The following is a 10467-nucleotide window of genomic DNA, read 5'->3' on the forward strand; positions in this document are numbered from 1 at the left end:
TTATATTTCTTTCCATTCTTTGGACAAAACATTGATTTGAAACTTTTCATGAGAAATTATTTTGTTTATTACAAATAAAACATTTATACACTTCCTTACAGCTTGTGTGTAAGTTAACCCTGCATTTTCTCACAGAGGAGCAAATCAGATCTATAAGATTAATAACATTTGAGATCCAAAGACCTTTAATGAAGTACTTCGTGGCCACAAGCTCATGTCACACCTATTTTTTTCTTCATTACCACTGCCCTACCTCCAACACACACAGGCTGCATCTGAATTTGTGTGGAATTTCAAAGGCAGATGATAATAGGAAATGGAAATCAGTTTGGAGGAAAGGAGACTGGTTTTCATTTGCGCTGTAAACCACCCTGACATAAAAATAATTAAGGCAGCATATGAATGCCCCAAACAAAAGCACAGAAGTGAGCTTTATTCTGGTTTTGATCACAAGCATGCGCCGTTCTTTCTTTGCACCCTCTTAAGTCACTATTTTGCACCCAAGTTCTGATGGTGCATCAGAGGGTTGCTGTAAAAAACTTACAAAGCTGATCCTAGAGGCCTGAAGGCTGCCCACCCTTGGCCTACCTAACATGGCACAGTCTTCCTTAAGCTGATGCACTCCAACTTGCAACTCCCACCACCATCCCCAGTCATTAGACGGGACGGGACGGGACAGAGATGGGGATGGTGGGAACTGAGCTGTAGTCTAATGGGTATGACTGGTCTGCACTGCCTGGCAAAAGGTCTACAACATTTCAGGCATAGCCCATTGCTGCATGGTTTGTTATACTTTTACGGTACAAGAGAATGGAGAGAAAGAGAAAAAGAAACCGGCATGTATGACCAGAGGAAGTACCTGATTCTTCAAATTTCTTATTCTCTTAGAGTTAGTCCTATTGAAATTCATGGGACTTAAGTTAGTCATGACTATCTTAAATGCCACAGATTTTTGTGGATTCACTCTAAGTATGCCTAAGTCTGGATCCAGACTAATATGAATTTTTCATAGGTGCAGATTTCATCATCTCAGCTTTAGAAGCAATTTCCCATCAACCCAGACCAATGTAGTCTTGAAATATAATTGATTTATTTTACATTATTCTCTACAGGCCATACAATAATTTGTTTTTTGGTAGAGTTACCAATGTACAGGATCGGAATGGATGCCTTAGGATAACTTACCATGGCGGACTTTCTGCTCTGAAGTAGGATAAAATCTGTATTGAAAGCCCTCCTTCCTAAAGCAGTACAGCTCAGTGGCAGAGCATTCTGTTATACGTCTAACATAAACAGATTGCATGTTTTGGAAACACTGGAAACACTGGGTTGCCACCGCCAACCAAAGCACATATAACACTGGGCTGAGAAGACCAGCAAGCTCATTCATGGCCAATCAACATGCTATCCTCAAAATTCATGACTGGTTCTTTGGTATCTTCCTCTTTTCATAAAAGCACTTGTAGAGGACAAGAGAATTGGATTGAGGCATGGTGTGAAAGTGGTGACTAATTCCTCTCTCTCTCTCTCTCTCTCTCTCTCTCTCTCTCTCTCTCTCTCTCACACACACACACACACACACACACACCATACTATTAGGTTTAAAAAGAGCACCAGAAATGTATGGTGCCTTTTACTTCCTCCATCAGGCATAGAGAAACTTGTGCATCTGCCTCCTCCCTGAAAACTTCACCCTAGTGCCTCTTGTGGAGAAGGGGCTAATGGGCTGGACCAGGACCTCTGATAAATGGGTTCAAATCCTCACTCCAAGCAGGAACACTGTAGGCCACTGTAACCCAGAGTGGTTAACCCATTCACATCAATCGGACAGGTCAACTCACACCAATAATGCTTATGTGCTCTCAGGTAAAGTATGAAGAGTGATTGTTGGTCCACATGTTAATGTACATCAGTCCAACAATATCTACTGAAAATGTACAGTATTGAGATAATGTGAATGCTATACCTGTTTAATTGCTTGTGGATATTTCACATTTGCAGGTTATACCAATCTTGCATTTATTGTATGATGAACTTACACTTAGTACAGAAATACTTACCAAACTTCACAAATGATCAAGCTTATATTTCTGATTCCATTCCTAATGGTCAATCACTAGTAAGAGTCTAGAGTTCTATAGACGGGATCATGTGAAGTATCAGAATACAACATGTTGTTAAGAAAAGGTATGGGCACCTACCTGCAATCACTGCACTGTATCTTCTTAGACTCCTATAGATTAATTCAGGGAGCTGTATTTAACTCTCAGTCTAAGACCTGGGGGACATTTTGTATACAGAGAAGGAACTCAGGGACATATAAATATATAAAAAAACAGGTAATTAAAGAGGCAGTCCTTTAAGACCTCCTGGAAGTAAGTGCCATTGAATTCTCTGGGACTTATTTCTGTGTATGCAAGTATAGGATTGCCTAAAGAATATATACATGATGAACCCCTAGTAGCATTTAAATTCAGTTGGTATTATTGTTTCAGTTGATGATGATGATGATGATGATGATGATGATATTCATGTTACAAGCTGGATTTTACTTGAAGATCTGTGTTGGGATATAATTTTCTAAGAACTAGTTCTTGCGGTTAACTTTAACCTGGACTGCCTCCAAAACAGATATTTTATTCTCCCACAGAAACTGGTCACCTTGAAAATGCATGTGTGTATGTGAGTGAGTGATGTAGTGGAACCAGGGCTTACAGGGTAATAGTGCCTGGATTTTCTGATTAACAAGAATGGTGACATAGTCTGCAACACCAGACCCCCAACTTCTTTTCTTCTGAGCTTAGCTGCACAACAACTGTGGGCAGGGGAGGAATAGTTTTCCCCAGGAACATTATATTATTGTGAGCTATTTTTCTTGCATGTAAAGTACTTTGGAGTGGGTTAGTTTTGAATGTGTAATTAAGGCTCATTAGCTTTACAATAGACCTGTTCCTGATGAAAGCAGAAACTGCTAGAATGTACTTGTTGTCTTTGAACTAAAATGTTTCTCCCTGGTGCTGGGAAAAGAGACTCAGTCCAGGCAAATCTTGAGCTGATGGTCTTAATGTTATTAGGGATTTGTATAGCTCTTTCTTTCCCTTCTTCATGCAGTCTCAGGTCTAACCAACCCATGTTCATCATTTTAACCATTCCATGCTAACCATTACCTTGCCAGTGTGTGATTTTATGACTGTTAGCCAATCCTTTAAAAAAAATGATACTATGTACCGCTGCTCTGTGTTGTATGTATGCAGCCACACACACAAGGGTCAACACAACTGCCTGATTTTTGGACTTGCAAAACATATGCAAAGCGGAAGAGGCCCTGACAACTCATGGGTTAAGTAATCTATTGATGTCATAGATGCAGACTAGGCCATATTGTCCTGGAATTTATTGTTGGAAAATGCTGCAAACTTTACCCATCTTTATAAAGATAGTTTGAGTTCTTTACAGCAATGCATTCTTTTAGCAAGCTTGCAAAATGCACCAGAGGGGCATTGTAATTAAGGGCAGATGGTGTTTTCTGGGCAGTCAACACTGTTGGCTTTCTGCCACATACCACATTTTGCAGCAAGGGCAAAAAGTTCAATTATACCCTGCTCAGACCAAGGAGCCTTTTTCTACATAGAATAATGTAGAGTTGGAATTGAGTTCATCTAACTGCTCAATGCAGCCCTGACAGATGGGGCCTTTGAATGCTTCTAGTGAGGGATGCCCACCATCTTCCTTGGTAATTGGTCCCATCGTCAGGAAATTTTTCCTGATATCTAGCCAGAATCTGATTTCCTGTAACTTAAGTCCATTATTATATGTCCTGCACCCTCGGATGATTGAGATCTTGCCTTTCCTCTTTGCGACAGCCTTTCAAGTACTTGTACGGTGCCATCAAATCTTCCCTTAGTCTTCCCTTCTCAAGGCTGGACATGCCCAGTTTTCTCATTCTCCCCTCCCCTCCTCTAGGACGTTGTTTCTAGTCCCTGGATCATCCTTCTTGCCCACCTCTGAACTCTTTCCAGTTTGTCTGCCTCCTCCTTGAAGAGTGGTGCCCAAAAATGGACAGAGTACTTAAGATGGGACCTAACCAGTTCTGAGTTGAGAAGAACCACTACTTCACATGATTTGGAAGTAATACCTCTATTAACATAACCCAATATAGCATTAGTTTTTTTGTAGACACATCACATTGTTGACTCATATTCAGCCTGTGACCTATGACAATTCTAAGAACCTTCTCACTTGCAGTAGTGCTGAATCAAGTATCTTCCATCTTTTAACTGTGTCTTTTATTCCCTTTACCAAGGAGTAGAACTTGGCATTTGTCCCTACTGTATTTCATTCCATTGCTTTTAGGCCAGTGCTCCAGCTCTATCAAGACTACTTCATTTTTTTCCCTGTCTTTGAAGGTATTACCTAAGCCACCCAATTTTGTGTCATCTGAAAATTTGATCAGCATTCCCTGAACCTCTTCATACAAGTCATTAATAAAAGCATTGAAAAGTACTGGATCCAGGACTGAGCCCTGTAGTACCCACCTGTTACCTCTCCCCAGTTTGAGAAGGTGCCATTGAGAAACAGTCCAAATCTGTAGCCAGCTATGGCTCTACCTGATAGTTGTTCCATCTAGCCCACTTTTGGCCAGTTTGCTGATCAGAATGTTATGCGTACTTTGTCAAAAAGCTTTGCTGAAATCAAGATATATTATGTCCACACCATTCCCATGATCCACAAGCGAGGTTATTCAATCTAAAAATGAAATCAGATTAGTCTAGCAAGCCCTATTATTGATAAATCCATGCTGGCTTCTAGTCATTTATTCATTTTCTCCAAGGTGCTTACAGACTGACTTCTTTATTATCTTCTCCAGAATTTTCCCAGGGATTTATGTCAGATTAACTTGTCAGTAGTTCCCAGAATCCTCCTTTTTGTCCTTTTTGAAGATAGGGACAACATTAGATCTCCCCCAGTCATCTGGCACTTCACCTGTCCTCCATGATTTCTCAAAGATAATAGAGGGTAGTTCAGAGAATTCTTCTGCCAGTTCCTTTATTATTCTAGGCCCTGGGCATTTGCACTCTTTCAAAGAAATTAGATTTCCCTTGACCATTTGTTGATTAATCTTCAATTCTGACCCTTCAGTTTGTACTTCATATCTGTTGGAGAAGGGTGGGAGGGGGTGGGTACTCATAGACCTGATTTTGGGTAAAGACTGAGACAAAGTAGAAATTAAGCTGCATATTTTCTGTAGTTCCTGCATACCTTTTCTCTTTCATAAAGCCCAGCTTTGTGGAGGACATGAGTAACAGTACTCAAGTATTTAACAGTACTCTGGGGAATGCTCATAGTTTATCCTTTTTATTATCAAGTCTGCTTAGTGCTTCCACACACTTTTATCCTGGAGTCATTTTGACTTAAAGTTTGACATAAGGGAAACAGCAAAGAGAGGTGAAGATAACAGATGCAAGGGTAGAATGGAGAAGAATATGCATTCAGTTCAATGACACACATTTACAGAGAAGACCACAGGTGGCACATGATTGTTTCAAATACCTGAAGGACTGTCTCATAGAGGAAGGCAAAGAATTGTTCTCTGCTTCCGAGGGGTTAAATTATAGCAGAGAAGATTTTAGTTGAAGTGTAAGAGGAAGAACCATAAGAACAATATGAACCTTAATTGTAAGAGCAGTTCAACAACAGAATCAATTAATGCTGGGAAGGGGCTTTCCATTGTTGGAGGTCTGTAAGCAAAGACTAGATAGTCATCTGTTGGGAAGGTTCTAGGCCTGGATTGCCAGTGTTCAACAGGGGATTAATGGATTACAACACACTGTAAAGCAGTGACTCCATAATGAAGCCACTGGCTTTTCTGAAAAGGAGGGATTTGATGGAAAAGAGAAAAGGGGCACTGCATGTATGTTCTAGCGTCCAGTCTTAAAACCATTTCTACAAAGTAGGCCCAAGCATTTTACAGGTAGCAATTTCCACCTTATTTCTTCATCTGCAGGCCACATGGTATAGCACCCAACATGGCCTAGAAATCAGCAAGGAAGAAGGATCTCGAGCTGATGTTCCATATGCAATTTACTAAAGTGATCATAGCATTCCAAAGGATTTCAGCAAGTATGTCTTGAAACAGAAAGAGGAGGAGGAGGAGGAGGAGGAGGAGGAGGAGGAGGAGAATAATAACAAATTGACACAAATCATTACAAAATGTGAAAGAATCATTGCATTTTAACTTTTGTTTTACATTGTTTGCATTGTATTTTTTTAATTTTATTAAAATTTTAAACTAACACTAAAAACATCAAACATCACATACATCGGATATACTGGGTCAACCCCCTACTACATATTTTTTAAACATTCTAAAGTCAAATTCAAATCAATTTATAATAATTTGAAAACATCTCTAAGTTTACGCCAAGTCCCATTTCTCCAGCCAGTTACAGAAAGAATCCCAAGTTTGATAGAAGTCAGTATCCTCTTTCTCCTTCAATGATAAAGTCAATCTATCCATTTCTGTGCAGTCCAACATCTTTCTTACAATCAATCCATCGGTGGGTTGAGCAATATTGAGCAAATGCAATCCTCGCCATTGTGATTAGGTGCAGCATCAGGTACATTTCCTGTCTGTTAATATCTTCCGGTATGATGCCTAACAAGAAAACTTCAGGTTTAAAAGCACAGGGTTTTTGTAATATTTCCTCCATCCATCTATGTATTTTAATCCAGTACTTTTTTTGCATTATCACAAGTCCACCACATATGATAGAAAGTACCCACTTTATGTTTACATTTCCAACATCTATTTGACATATCTGGAAACACCTTAGCTAATCGACTTGGTGACAAATACCATCTATAGAACATTTTATATAAATTTTCTTTATATGAAGTTGCTAAAGTTACTTTAATGTTTCTTTCCCATAGTTTTTGCCACTTTTCTAATTCAATATTAAATCCAAAGTTTTGTGCCCATGTTATCATAGTTTCCTTAACCTGTTCCCCTTCCATTTTCCTGTCAAGTAAAAAATCATATAGTCTTTTAATAATTTTCTCATCTGTTTTAAGCATCACTTGATCAAACTCTGTTAGGTCTTTATAAAACCCCCATGTTTTACAGTCTTTAGCATATCTCGATTGCATCTGCACCTTATACCACCAGGAAATACTAAGTTCCTGTTCTTGTACTTCTTGCTCCAGTTTCAGGCCACCATCCTTATCCAAGATATCGTCATATCTTATGATCTTTTCAAAGTTCAATACATTTGGATATACAAAAGCTTCCATAGGTGAGAGCCATCTTGGTAATTTATTATACACTTTTGGCTTTAGTTTTTCCCACACTGACATTAGAGATCTTCTAATGAAATGACTCAGAAAAGACCCATGTGGCTTAGCTTTTTCATACCACATATAAGCATGTCAACCCATCTGCCAGTCATGACCTTCAAGATACAAAATTCTCTTATTTCGCAAAGTTATCCATTCTTTTAACCACATTAAAACAGACGCTTGATAATACAACATCCAATCAGGAAGACCAAAACCTCCATTCCTTTTAGCTTCCTGAAGCATTTTTAATTTAATCCTTGGTTTCTTTTTTCGAGATAAATCTCGAAATTTGAAAATTTAGATCATCAAAGAATTTTTTATCAATTTTTATGGGAATCATTTGAAACAGAAACAGAAGTTTAGGTAATATATTCATTTTAACAAGTGCTATTCTTCCCATCAAAGATAATTGTAAATTGGCCCATTTTTCCAAATCACCTTTAATAGCCTTCAATAATTTATCATAATTATCTTCTTTCAAAGTAGTACATTTACCTGTAAGATAGATTCCCAAGTATTTAACCTTTTTAACAATCTGCAAATCTACTTGTACCTGGAGTCTTTCTTTTTGTTCTCATATAAGGTTTTTAACTAACAGTTTCGTTCTCTCTATTTATTTTCATTCCCATAACCCTCACCATATTCTTTAATCCGTTGTAAAAATTTACTAAACTTTTACATTGTTTGCATTGTATGAATTGTATGATGCTTCTTTATCCAATATATTAATGCTGTAAGAGTGAGGTTATTGTAAATGGAGGATCTTCTGAAATGTGTGGTTTCTGAGGTTATATTGTGAATATATCTAATCTCTGGAAACATTTTGAGCAATGTGAATATATCAGAAGGTTCTACCAGTAGAGCTTTGGGTGATTTTGAATAAATTGGCATCAATTTATTCAAATGATTCTCAATTGTTTAACAACATACGAACAATGTATGTGTGTGACCAAGAGTGGACTTTTGTGTGGAAGGACTGTGAGCCCAAATCAGTTTTGGTATTGAAAATAAGTTCCATGTCTCAGGGTTGTTGTTATGTGTGAGACCTGTACCATGGTTTACAACCCAATAACAATTTGCAGTAACACTGATTAGTAATGACATGGAGAACGTCCATAAACAGAGGATGCTCTTCTCTTCAAATGGTTGCCTCCAGGAGTTGAGGATGACAAATGTAGTAAGGGAGATGTGCAGGGCTGGAAAACTCCTTCCCATGTACATTTGCCTTGCTCAGGCTTAGAATGCCTGAACAGGTTTCAATATACTGTAGATACAGCTCCTGGTATGTCTTTGTATAGCAGAGCCAATAACCAGATGTAAATTAGCATTTTGACTCACCGCATGCATTTTTGTCCCATCTCGATTGAATGGATGTTACCAGCCCTAAAACTAGGATAATTCAACATGTGTTTTCTGAAATGCTTTTGATTATTGTAGATTTTCTTCAACAGATAATTTGTTTGGAATACACAAGTTGATATATAATTGTATGCTTCCTTGGAGACCAGCATCCTGAACTCCTGTTGGTTGTTAGTGTGCTGTGGGCAGAGGGAAGTAGTGTAACAGAAGTAGAGTAAGTAGAAAACTAGGAGAAATTGGACAACTGGAAACAATGGGCCACTCTACATATTTTACATGTGCATTCATTCAGGAGCTGCATGTGTGTAAATATGTGTTTATCACAGTCATTCCTTACACTAGGTATCTCAGCACTTTGGGCTTAGTGAGTACATTTGTAATCTGGAGAATTTCTTGGTGCTTTCACAAAATGGCTGCCAAGAGACGAGGTTGACCATGTCTAAAATGGTTGCCATGGAGTCTGCAGCTGTCCATGTTTTGCTGTACACTTAAAACATCTTAGGTATACTCCTAAAGTGTAATATACAAAAGGATCCTAAGAAGCTAGGCAGCTAATTAATGTATCCCAAGTTTCCAGAGCATCTGGCTTCAAATAACACTTCTAGGAGCTGCACTTAGATTTCATCGTTGTTTCCAAGCTGAGTGCTGTGACTATTTCCAAAATGCACAGTGAGATTTTCTATCTTAAAGGTTAGCCTTCTTACTTGAAATAATTCAACCCAATGGGCTAATGCTGCAGACAACTGCATATGCATGAGAATAAAATTAAATTGTTTTATGGCTTTATTAGCAAGTATTACAAGATCCATGTCAGTGCAATGCCTGTGTAGCTCTCTTGAACAAGGCACTTTTGAAAATGTCAGGTCTTCCAAAGACCAACAGCAACATAAGCCTGCAGTGTTTATAGCATAACAGAAAGTTTTCTTTAATTAAGCCGTAGCATTAAATATTGGGAAGTTCATTTGACCATCAGTGTATCCAAGCAGTCAATACATTATTTGGTTCATTAGAAAGTTGTTAAAATGTTTGATTTTATCTCACATCAACTTTTAACAAAGTGAATCATCCTGTATGCCAGAACGGAAAAGTGGCTCGCTGGAGTTCTGTCTTGATGTGCTATTGCATTCCTTAATGAATGCTCAGGGCTCTATTTCTAATTTTGGAATGGAGTAAAATGAATTTGCTGTAATTTTCAATCACTGGAGAATACTCTTAATGTACATCCCCCTACTGTTTATGTCTTATGCAAACAGTATCTCCTTAACAATGCCCATTGCAGCTAATTTAAAACTACAGATCTCAAAAATATTGTCCTGTAAAGTTTTAATAGAGCCCCATGCAACTTAATTATCCATTATTGGCAGTTTTTCTCCTGGGGTGATTAGTTGGAGGAAGCTAGTGAACTTTGAAATAGAAAGATCTCAGATGGAAGGTTGATGAGTTATTTAACAAGTAACTGGCATCAGAGGGAATGGGGGGCTCCCCTGACTCATCTTTGATCAACTTGTTTTCTCTGTGGCAGGATATTCCTTCGCATGAAATAGTCTAATTTAAAGTTTTGTTGGAGAATTCTCTTTAACTAGAACAGTTCCTATTTAAAATTCATTCAGCTACGACTGGAAAATGAATCCATCCACTCATGAAGACATTCTTCTTCTTCATTTTGAAGAAGCTTACACGACCATCTTAATGGGTCTCCTGGAGTTACTGAAATCCATTCTGAGTAGTTAGTAAGACTGATATTTTTTTCTTGAATTCCTACTACCAACTGAT

Source organism: Varanus komodoensis, unplaced genomic scaffold (assembly GCF_004798865.1).
Source record: "Varanus komodoensis strain SLA01 unplaced genomic scaffold, ASM479886v1 scaffold4, whole genome shotgun sequence".
Classification (NCBI taxonomy): domain Eukaryota; kingdom Metazoa; phylum Chordata; class Lepidosauria; order Squamata; family Varanidae; genus Varanus; species Varanus komodoensis.